The sequence below is a fragment of the Ornithodoros turicata genome, unplaced genomic scaffold, assembly GCF_037126465.1.
Source record: "Ornithodoros turicata isolate Travis unplaced genomic scaffold, ASM3712646v1 Chromosome53, whole genome shotgun sequence".
Classification (NCBI taxonomy): domain Eukaryota; kingdom Metazoa; phylum Arthropoda; class Arachnida; order Ixodida; family Argasidae; genus Ornithodoros; species Ornithodoros turicata.
The window spans coordinates 727,940-740,896 of record NW_026999381.1 but is presented as its reverse complement, the minus strand read 5'-3'; the positions used below and the strand labels follow the sequence as shown (position 1 = coordinate 740,896).

Below are 12,957 nucleotides of genomic sequence, written 5' to 3'. Positions count from 1 at the left end.
AGTGAGTGACTTCCATCTGTCAGCATTATGAATGTGTTCCTACCCTTTTAAGGAATCTGTTCTACGTTCAAAATGTTTATCTAGCGTGAGACTGCGGCGAACAGATTGCGGCGAACGTGTTTGTTTGTCAGTCGGTCGTTTCTGGTAAGTGAGAGGCTCTGACGGGACTTACCTTATTGCGCGTTACAACTGTGTGCAAGAAGGTGACCTCCCTTGCTGTGATGGTACGTGTTGATGGGTGGCTGAACGAGTACTTGCTACGATAAAAAAAAAGAGGAAATGTCAAGGGAGTGCTGACTACAGTCCCCGTCAACTATGTTTTCTGGCTGAATGCAATACCACACAATGGAGCGTATAATAGTATTCGAGTCTTACAAACCTTTTTCTTCAGTACTTCTTTCAAGCAGCAGGTAGATCACGTGTCAGTCTTTGTACCCTGCGCTCATCGAGCCCTGGCTCCGCCGAACACTTCAGTTACGATCGTCGTCGATGTTCCCAAGCCGGACCCATTGCCCACCTGCAATGTGCGATGTGACTTACGAGACATCCTCAAGATGATCTTCCATGGTTACATGACATGACGTGACATGCGACATGACGTCATTAGTGTGGTGGAAAGCGTGTTGTCTCAGATTCCAAATAGCGCTTGCTGCATGTTTTATACACTAAGTAAGCACTTCACTTGGAGTTCTGAGAAGAGTGTAGTACTCCGCATGTAGAAAACCATGATTGATGGAGAACCAAGATTGAGTTTAAGAGTGAGATATTACAGAATGCCTCAAGTATTCCGACAACAATTGACGTTCATAAATTCATGCTCGTCGCTGCATTGTAATGAAGATTGCATCGTCAAGGCTTTCATAAACTGTCCATAATCTGACTTTTGAAATGGCATGTCAGTAATGTACTTGAGCTTTAATTTCACCTACAACATGGCCCAGCAGGTTTTACACAAAGAAAATTTTTCTGCTGAATAGAGGTCTATCAATAGGAGGTAAAGGTCTCGTAACAGTGTTATCTTACAGCTGAAAACAAATAAGAAGCGATTTTACGACGTATACAACGACGAATGACATCACTGTGTCAAACTAAAATAGCAAAAAACAAAACAAAAACATTCAGTTGCCTGCGAGGGACCTCGTCGCTACTGTCATGAATTTCATCGTACCTCCTTGCGACAGTTACTTGCACATATCGCTGCAGCAACAATGGTATGAGAAGCTATCTTCTAAGTATAGGGTGTTTTCACATGACTTCAAACGAATGCACGTCACTTTTTCTCCCCAGCTGGACTGTCTAGCGCTTGCTCCAAAATGAAGCCTCGAATGACGTTTCTCGAAAATCCGGTTGAATCGTAATATTACATAGTTCACAAAACTGCACACATATAAAAATGTGGATTATAGTGCATACCTGCCAACTTGGGAACATCCAAATTAGGGAGATTTCAAAAGCGCGGGGGGGGGGGGGGGGGGTAAGAGAAAGCCGATGTTGGTGGCTTTTATTTGCATTCGTAACACGAGCACACTTCACCCCAGTGCACTCGTCGGGCACAAGTTTTGCAGCAACAGACTTTGCCCTCTCCAAGAAACTATCTGGGTGTCAAGCTGTGACAAGGCTATGACACTTTCTCAAAAGAACGTGAGGTCACAAAACTACGTCTCTGTTCTCTTTGCGAGGTACGCAAGGTCGAAACAGCTATAGTGCAAAGGCACCTTTGTCGCCCGAAAACATGGAGGAAATGCACGGAAACTAGAAGTGCTAGAACTAGAACTATGACCAGAACACCTGAACTCCGTAACACAGAGGCTCTGGGAAGCTGCAGCGATTCCGACGGCAATTGGGCTGGTATTGGATTGACGTTTTCATCTGTGTGCCCAGAGAAAAAGCAGGCGTTTGAGATATAGAGAGGGAAACTGCATTTTCCGGGAGATTTGCTTCTCGGCCGTACAATCGTACAAACCGGTCCGAATCCGGGAGTCTCCCGGATGAATCGGGAGAGTTGGCAGGTATGATAGTGTGTATTATCCTATAAGGGGGGGATGATTATGGCACCGCTTACACCGTCACTAATACGGAGATAACGTCAGACTTCTTTCCCTCTAGGCCTGATGAGGTGACCCGTCCCAGCAAAGAAATCTTACACTTTGCAATAAACTATGAGCAAAATTCGACGGCGACTGTTCAGAAAAACACCGCCATAGACGAGAAGGGATGACAAGTGAGATTGTTGTAGAGCACAATCGTGGGGGAACTACGCAGATATTTAGGGATAGTGGCATCAATGACAAAGATTCAAGTCGATAGTAACACACCGCAAAAAAAAAGGAAAAAAAAAACAAAAACAACACGACATGGAATGCGTGTTCGCCAGACCTAACCTAACCTCAGTCACAGCGGATGCACAGTATATATGGGCGCTCTCGACACATGGATTACGTGTTCACCAGACCTAACCTAATCTCAGTGGTTACGCATGCACAGTGTATATGGGCGCTCTCGACACATGGAATACGTGTTCGCCAGGGCTAACCTAATCTCAGTGATTACGCATGCACAGTATATATGAGCACTCTCGACACATGGAATACGTGTTCGCCAGACCTAACCTAATCTCAGTGATTACGCATGCACAGTATACATGGGCACTCTCGACACATGGAATACGTGTTCGCCAGACCTAACCTAATCTCAGTGATTACGCATGCACAGTATATATGGTCCTTCTAGACACATGGAATATGTGTTCGCCAGACCTAACCTAACCTCAGTCACAACGGATGCACTGTCTACATGGGCCCTCTCGACACATGGAGTACGTGTTCGCCAGACCTAACCTAACCTCAGTCACAACGGATGCACTGTCTACATGGGCACTCTCGACACATGGAATACGTGTTCACCAGACCTAACCTAATCTCAGTGATTACGCATGCACAGTATACATGGGCACTCTCGACACATGGAATATGTGTTCGCCAGACCTAACCTAATCTCAGTGATTACGCATGCACAGTATATATGGTCCCTCTAGACACATGGAATATGTGTTCGCCAGACCTAACCTAACCTCAGTCACAAGGGATGCACTGTCTACATGGGCCCTCTCGACACATGGAATACGTGTTCGCCAGACCTAACCTAACCTCAGTCACAACGGATGCACTGTCTACATGGGCCCTCTCGACACATGGGATACGTGTTCGCAAGACCTAACCTAACCTCAGTCACAATAGATGCACTATCTACATGGGCCCTCTCGACACATGGAATACGTGTTCGCCAGACCTAACCTAACCTCAGTCACAAAGGATGCACTGTCTACATGGGCCCTCTCGACACATGGGATACGTGTTCGCAAGACCTAACCTAACCTCAGTCACAATGGATGCACTATCTACATGGGCCCTCTCGACACATGGAATACGTGTTCGCCAGACCTAACCTAACCTCAGTCACAACCGATGCACTGTCTACATTGGCCCTCTCGACACATGGAATACGTGTTCGCCAGACCTAACCTAACCTCAGTCACAACGGATGCACTGTCTACATGGGCACTCTCGACACATGGAATACGTGTTCGCCAGACCTAACCTAATCTCAGTGATTACGCATGCACAGTATATATGGTCCCTCTAGACACATGGAATATGTGTTCGCCAGACCTAACCTAACCTCAGTCACAAGGGATGCACTGTCTACATGGGCCCTCTCGACACATGGAATACGTGTTCGCCAGACCTAACCTAACCTCAGTCACAACGGATGCACTGTCTACATGGGCCCTCTCGACACATGGGATACGTGTTCGCAAGACCTAACCTAACCTCAGTCACAATAGATGCACTATCTACATGGGCCCTCTCGACACATGGAATACGTGTTCGCCAGACCTAACCTAACCTCAGTCACAAAGGATGCACTGTCTACATGGGCCCTCTCGACACATGGGATACGTGTTCGCAAGACCTAACCTAACCTCAGTCACAATGGATGCACTATCTACATGGGCCCTCTCGACACATGGAATACGTGTTCGCCAGACCTAACCTAACCTCAGTCACAACGGATGCACTGTCTACATGGGCCCTCTCGACACATGGGATACGTGTTCGCAAGACCTAACCTAACCTCAGTCACAATAGATGCACTATCTACATGGGCCCTCTCGACACATGGAATACGTGTTCGCCAGACCTAACCTAACCTCAGTCACAAAGGATGCACTGTCTACATGGGCCCTCTCGACACATGGGATACGTGTTCGCAAGACCTAACCTAACCTCAGTCACAATGGATGCACTATCTACATGGGCCCTCTCGACACATGGAATACGTGTTCGCCAGACCTAACCTAACCTCAGTCACAACCGATGCACTGTCTACATTGGCCCTCTCGACACATGGAACACGTGTTCACCAGACCTAACCTAACTTCAATCACAACGAATGCACTGTCTACATGGGCGCTCTCGACACATGGAATACGTGTTCGCCAGACCTAACCTAATCTCAGTGATTACGCATGCACAGTATATATGGGCGCTCTCGACACATGGAATACGTGTTCGCCAGACCTAACCTAATCTCAGTGATTACGCATGCACAGTATACATGGGCGCTCTCGACACATGGAATACGTGTTCGCCAGACCTAACCTAATCTCAGTGATTACGCATGCACAGTATATATGGGCACTCTCGACACATGGAATACGTGTTTGCCAGACCTAACCTAATCTCAGTGATTACGCATGCACAGTATACATGGGCACTCTCGACACATGGAATACGTGTTCGCCAGACCTAACCTAATCTCAGTGATTACGCATGCACAGTATATATCGGCACTCTCGACACATGGAATATGTGTTCGCCAGACCTAACCTAACCTCAGTCACAACGGATGCACTATCTACATGGGCCCTCTCGACACATGGAATACGTGTTCGCCAGACCTAACCTAACCTCAGTCACAACGGATGCACTGTCTACATGGGCACTCTCGACACATGGAATACGTGTTCGCCAGACCTAACCTAATCTCAGTGATTACGCATGCACAGTATATATGGTCCTTCTAGACACATGGAATATGTGTTCGCCAGACCTAACCTAACCTCAGTCACAACGGATGCACTGTCTACATGGGCCCTCTCGACACATGGAGTACGTGTTCGCCAGACCTAACCTAACCTCAGTCACAACGGATGCACTGTCTACATGGGCCCTCTCGACACATGGAATACGTGTTTCGCCAGACCTAACCTAACCTCACTCACAACGGATGCACTGTCTACGTGGGCCCTCTCGACACATGGAATACGTGTTCGCCAGACCTAAACTAACCTCAGTCACAAAGGATACACTGTCTACATGGGCCCTCTCGACACATGGGATACGTGTTCGCAAGACCTAACCTAACCTCAGTCACAATGGATGCACTATCTACATGGGCCCTCTCGACACATGGAATACGTGTTCGCCAGACCTAACCTAACCTAACCTCAGTCACAACGGATGCACTGTCTACATGGGCCCTCTCGACACATGGAATACGTGTTCGCCAGACCTAACCTAACCTCAGTCACAACGGATGCACTGTCTACATGGGCACTCTCGACACATGGAATACGTGTTCGCCAGACCTAACCTAATCTCAGTGATTACGCATGCACAGTATACATGGGCACTCTCGACACATGGAATATGTGTTCGCCAGACCTAACCTAATCTCAGTGATTACGCATGCACAGTATATATGGTCCCTCTAGACACATGGAATATGTGTTCGCCAGACCTAACCTAACCTCAGTCACAACGGATGCACTATCTACATGGGCCCTCTCGACACATGGAATACGTGTTCGCCAGACCTAACCTAACCTCAGTCACAACGGATGCACTGTCTACATGGGCACTCTCGACACATGGAATACGTGTTCGCCAGACCTAACCTAATCTCAGTGATTACGCATGCACAGTATACATGGGCACTCTCGACACATGGAATATGTGTTCGCCAGACCTAACCTAATCTCAGTGATTACGCATGCACAGTATATATGGTCCCTCTAGACACATGGAATATGTGTTCGCCAGACCTAACCTAACCTCAGTCACAAAGGATGCACTGTCTACATGGGCCCTCTCGACACATGGAACACGTGTTCGCTAGACCTAACCTAACATCAGTCACAACTAATGCACTGTCTTCATGGGCCCTCTTGACACATGGAATACGTGTTCGCCAAATCTAACCTCAGTGATTACGCATGCACAGTATATATGGGCGCTCTCGACACATGGAATACGTGTTCGCCAGACTTAAAGCTCAGCTCCGCCGATTTTCGACTGCGACAGAATGGAGCCATGCTTGGGCTGTGCGTTCGTTTCCGCTCAGGGAGCATAAATGTGAAAAATTTTCACCCATTTGTTTGTAGTTTTGAAGAAAACAATTTTTTAAATTTCCCTGGCACGGCGGTCCTGTGGTCGGCAAACCCTGACCAATCCCGGCTTCGTCCTGGCTTAGCCGCGCTCGTGGCTTGGCTAACGCCAAATCGTCGATGCGATGGCGGAGATCTATGGGCGAAGGTGAATGTTTTGGGTGTGTTCCGTGATAATTGCTGTCGTTAATAGCCTCAAAGATAGTTTTGCCGGTCTTCTTTAACAAGCCTTACAGGATGGCCTCGTTGTGCAACGACGGCCGTCGTGAGCGGACATTCTGTGCCCGCACTGTGCTTCATGCTACCAACAAGACCTAACACCTAACGTGTGACGTACACTTACGCATTCTCAAAAGCTTTGGCAGCGCACTATGCGTGGACTTGCTGCGCGTGCAGAAAGCACCACCAAAGCTATTGAGAACGAGAACGTGCTCGAGGACGAAGTATTCCTTATAAGAAACATGATAAAACGGTGCGGTGGTCCCCGATAGCTCGTGACAGCTATTTCAGCACGATACAGCGGCCATGACGGAGTGTAAACACAAACTGGTTGCCAGGCAGAGCTGGCTAGGTGTGGTTATCCAATCCGCGCAGTTCCAAGTATGACGTCACAAGTGGAACCGCCGCCCGGTAGTTTTTCTCAAATTTCTCACGAAGGAGTATGGAAATTTGGAAAGCAACGTGCGTTTATGAATGAAGTTGGGACCACGGTTCTGAATATCACAACGTCTTCATACTTTCGGAACAGCAGCGGAGCTGCACTTTAACCTAACCTCAGTGATTACGCATGCACAGTATATATGGGTGCTCTCGACACATGGAATATGTGTTCGCCAGACCTAACCTAATCTCAGTCACAATGGATGCACAGTCTACATGGGCCCTCTCGACACATGGAACACGTGTTCGCCAGACCTAACCTCAGTCACAACGAATGCACTGTCTACATGGGCCCTCTCGACACATGGAATACGTGTTCACCAGACCTAACCTAACATCAGTGATTACGCATGCACAGTATATATGGGCGCTCTCGACACATGGAACACGTGTTCGCCAGACCTAACCTAACCTCAGTCACAATGGATGCACAGTCTATATGGGCCCTCTCGACACATGGAATACGTGTTCACCAGACCTAACCTAACATCAGTGATTACGCATGCACAGTATATATGGGCGCTCTCGACACATGGAACACGTGTTCGCCAGACCTAACCTAACCTCAGTCACAATGGATGCACAGTCTATATGGGCCCTCTCGACACATGGAATACGTGTTCGCCTGACCGAACCTCAGTCACGACGGATGCAAAGTATATATGGTCCCTCTCGACACATGGAACACGTGTTCGCCAGACCTAACCTCAGTCACAACGAATGCACAGTCTACATGGGCCCTCTCGACACATGGAATACGTGTTCACCAGACCTAACCTAACATCAGTGATTACGCATGCACAGTATATATGGGCGCTCTCGACACATGGAACACGTGTTCGCCAGACCTAACCTAACCTCAGTCACAATGGATGCACAGTCTATATGGGCCCTCTCGACACATGGAATACGTGTTCGCCTGACCGAACCTCAGTCACGACGGATGCAAAGTATATATGGTCCCTCTCGACACATGGAACACGTGTTCGCCAGACCTAACCTCAGTCACAACGAATGCACAGTCTACATGGGCCCTCTCGACACATGGAATACGTGTTCACCAGACCTAACCTAACATCAGTGATTACGCATGCACAGTATATATGGGCGCTCTCGACACATGGAACACGTGTTCGCCAGACCTAACCTAACCTCAGTCACAATGGATGCACAGTCTATATGGGCCCTCTCGACACATGGAATACGTGTTCACCAGACCTAACCTAACATCAGTGATTACGCATGCACAGTATATATGGGCGCTCTCGACACATGGAACACGTGTTCGCCAGACCTAACCTAACCTCAGTCACAATGGATGCACAGTCTATATGGGCCCTCTCGACACATGGAACACGTGTTCGCCAGACCTAACCTAACCTCAGTCACAATGGATGCACAGTCTATATGGGCCCTCTCGACACATGGAATACGTGTTCACCAGACCTAACCTAACATCAGTGATTACGCATGCACAGTATATATGGGCGCTCTCGACACATGGAACACGTGTTCGCCAGACCTAACCTAACCTCAGTCACAATGGATGCACAGTCTATATGGGCCCTCTCGACACATGGAATACGTGTTCGCCTGACCGAACCTCAGTCACGACGGATGCAAAGTATATATGGTCCCTCTCGACACATGGAACACGTGTTCGCCAGACCTAACCTCAGTCACGACGGATGCAAAGTATATATGGTCCCTCTCGACACATGGAATACGTGTTCACCAGACCTAACCTAACATCAGTGATTACGCATGCACAGTATATATGGGCGCTCTCGACACATGGAACACGTGTTCGCCAGACCTAACCTAACCTCAGTCACAATGGATGCACAGTCTATATGGGCCCTCTCGACACATGGAATACGTGTTCGCCTGACCGAACCTCAGTCACGACGGATGCAAAGTATATATGGTCCCTCTCGACACATGGAACACGTGTTCGCCAGACCTAACCTCAGTCACAACGAATGCACAGTCTACATGGGCCCTCTCGACACATGGAACACGTGTTCGCCAGACCTAACCTAACCTCAGTCACAATGGATGCACAGTCTATATGGGCCCTCTCGACACATGGAATACGTGTTCGCCTGACCGAACCTCAGTCACGACGGATGCAAAGTATATATGGTCCCTCTCGACACATGGAACACGTGTTCGCCAGACCTAACCTCAGTCACAACGAATGCACAGTCTACATGGGCCCTCTCGACACATGGAATGTGTTCACCAGACCTAACCTAACCTCAGTGATTACGCATGCACAGTATATATGGGCGCTCTCGACACATGGAATACGTGTTCGCCAGACATAACCTCAGTGATTACGCATGCGCAGTATATATGGGCGCTCTTGAGACATGGAATACGTGTTCGCCAGACCTAACCTCAGTGATTACGCATGCAGAGTATACAGGGTGTTTCAAAAAACGTGTCATGCGGACTCTATAAAAAAACGGGGCGACGGAAAAATACGGGGTAAAGGGCACTTGTGTGGCAACTGAATTTGCCATCTTGCAAAAATATTTTCATTTTATTTTAATTAAAATTAATTGAATTTCTTTAATTGAACTCCAAAATTTCCCAAGTCAACCTAACATTTTTTTTACAGAATTTGAGAGCCCGTAGCGAACTTAGTCTGGTCCACCAAGAAATCCGCTCGATATTGCAAATGGAACTGCCCAAAAAAACTCCCGAAGTTGAGGCTTCAGAGTTTCGGGTATTCAACAGCGCACCAAATCAGTCGGAAAAATGCCCGAAGGGCAGGACATGCTCCTGCCCCCATGAAGCTAGAACAGTTTATCGCCGGACCGGCGTGCAGCACAAGACGCGCAGATAACAAGGCAGGTGACATTCCACCATACGTTGATAAGCGCCAAACAAAAATGATTCCGCCTCTTTATTCCCGCCCTGTGTTTTTTCGACCTTCTATCTTTCATGGGGGCAGGAGCATGTCCTCCTCTCCACGAATATTTGCGTCTGATTTGGTGCGCTGTTGAATACCCGAAACTTTGAAGCCTCAATTTCGGGACTTTTTTTTGGCAGTTCCATTTGCAATATCGAGCGGATTTCTTAGTGGATCTGACTAAGTTCGCTACGGGCTCTCTAATTCTGTAAAAAAAACGTTAGGTTGACTTGGGAAATTTTGGAGTTCAATTAAAGAAATTCAATTTATTTTAATTAAAATCAAATGAAAATATTTTTTCAAGGTGGCAAATTCAGTTGCAACACAAATGCCGTTTACCCCGTATTTTTCCGTCGCCCCGTTTTTTTATGAAGTCCGAATGACACGTTTTTTGAAACACCCTGTATATGGGCGCTCTCGACACATGTAATACGTGTTCGCCAGACCTAACCTCAGTGATTACGCATGCACAGTATATATGGGCGCTCTCGACACATGGAACACGTGTTCGCCAGACCTAACCTAACCTCAGTCACAATGGATGCACAGTCTATATGGGCCCTCTCGACACATGGAATACGTGTTCGCCAGACCTAACCTCAGTGATTACGCATGCACAGTATATATGGGCGCTCTCGACACATGGAACACGTGTTCGCCAGACCTAACCTAACCTCAGTCACAATGGATGCACAGTCTATATGGGCCCTCTCGACACATGTAATACGTGTTCGCCAGACCTAACCTCAGTGATTACGCATGCACAGTATATATGGGCGCTCTCGACACATGGAACACGTGTTCGCCAGACCTAACCTAACCTCAGTCACAATGGATGCACAGTCTATATGGGCCCTCTCGACACATGGAATACGTGTTCGCCAGACCTAACCTCAGTGATTACGCATGCACAGTATATATGGGCGCTCTCGACACATGGAACACGTGTTCGCCAGACCTAACCTAACCTCAGTCACAATGGATGCACAGTCTATATGGGCCCTCTCGACACATGTAATACGTGTTCGCCAGACCTAACCTCAGTGATTACGCATGCACAGTATATATGGGCGCTCTCGACACATGGAACACGTGTTCGCCAGACCTAACCTAACCTCAGTCACAATGGATGCACAGTCTATATGGGCCCTCTCGACACATGGAATACGTGTTCGCCTGACCGAACCTCAGTCACGACGGATGCAAAGTATATATGGTCCCTCTCGACACATGGAACACGTGTTCGCCAGACCTAACCTCAGTCACGACGGATGCAAAGTATATATGGTCCCTCTCGACACATGGAATACGTGTTCACCAGACCTAACCTAACATCAGTGATTACGCATGCACAGTATATATGGGCGCTCTCGACACATGGAACACGTGTTCGCCAGACCTAACCTAACCTCAGTCACAATGGATGCACAGTCTATATGGGCCCTCTCGACACATGGAATACGTGTTCGCCTGACCGAACCTCAGTCACGACGGATGCAAAGTATATATGGTCCCTCTCGACACATGGAACACGTGTTCGCCAGACCTAACCTCAGTCACAACGAATGCACAGTCTACATGGGCCCTCTCGACACATGGAACACGTGTTCGCCAGACCTAACCTAACCTCAGTCACAATGGATGCACAGTCTATATGGGCCCTCTCGACACATGGAATACGTGTTCGCCTGACCGAACCTCAGTCACGACGGATGCAAAGTATATATGGTCCCTCTCGACACATGGAACACGTGTTCGCCAGACCTAACCTCAGTCACAACGAATGCACAGTCTACATGGGCCCTCTCGACACATGGAATGTGTTCACCAGACCTAACCTAACCTCAGTGATTACGCATGCACAGTATATATGGGCGCTCTCGACACATGGAATACGTGTTCGCCAGACATAACCTCAGTGATTACGCATGCGCAGTATATATGGGCGCTCTTGAGACATGGAATACGTGTTCGCCAGACCTAACCTCAGTGATTACGCATGCAGAGTATACAGGGTGTTTCAAAAAACGTGTCATGCGGACTCTATAAAAAAACGGGGCGACGGAAAAATACGGGGTAAAGGGCACTTGTGTGGCAACTGAATTTGCCATCTTGCAAAAATATTTTCATTTTATTTTAATTAAAATTAATTGAATTTCTTTAATTGAACTCCAAAATTTCCCAAGTCAACCTAACATTTTTTTTACAGAATTTGAGAGCCCGTAGCGAACTTAGTCTGGTCCACCAAGAAATCCGCTCGATATTGCAAATGGAACTGCCCAAAAAAACTCCCGAAGTTGAGGCTTCAGAGTTTCGGGTATTCAACAGCGCACCAAATCAGTCGGAAAAATGCCCGAAGGGCAGGACATGCTCCTGCCCCCATGAAGCTAGAACAGTTTATCGCCGGACCGGCGTGCAGCACAAGACGCGCAGATAACAAGGCAGGTGACATTCCACCATACGTTGATAAGCGCCAAACAAAAATGATTCCGCCTCTTTATTCCCGCCCTGTGTTTTTTCGACCTTCTATCTTTCATGGGGGCAGGAGCATGTCCTCCTCTCCACGAATATTTGCGTCTGATTTGGTGCGCTGTTGAATACCCGAAACTTTGAAGCCTCAATTTCGGGACTTTTTTTTGGCAGTTCCATTTGCAATATCGAGCGGATTTCTTAGTGGATCTGACTAAGTTCGCTACGGGCTCTCTAATTCTGTAAAAAAAACGTTAGGTTGACTTGGGAAATTTTGGAGTTCAATTAAAGAAATTCAATTTATTTTAATTAAAATCAAATGAAAATATTTTTTCAAGGTGGCAAATTCAGTTGCAACACAAATGCCGTTTACCCCGTATTTTTCCGTCGCCCCGTTTTTTTATGAAGTCCGAATGACACGTTTTTTGAAACACCCTGTATATGGGCGCTCTCGACACAT

General features: G+C 47.6%; 2 protein-coding genes across 3 annotated transcripts in view; both read right to left on the bottom strand.

Moving 5' to 3' along the window:
- The window catches only part of LOC135374333 (uncharacterized), a 70,185-nt gene extending 69,655 nt beyond the window's left edge, over nt 1–530 (bottom strand). For both annotated transcript variants that reach the window (XM_064607315.1, XM_064607317.1), the window contains exons 1-2: nt 380–530; nt 173–257 (exon numbers count right to left, since the gene is read on the bottom strand). The gene's annotated coding sequence lies outside the window, so the exon portion shown is untranslated. The remainder of the gene's footprint in view (nt 1–172; nt 258–379) is intronic.
- Nucleotides 1–12,957, bottom strand: part of LOC135374334 (uncharacterized) — a 267,918-nt gene that overhangs the window by 103,949 nt on the left and 151,012 nt on the right. The gene's annotated exons all lie outside the window — the stretch shown is intronic.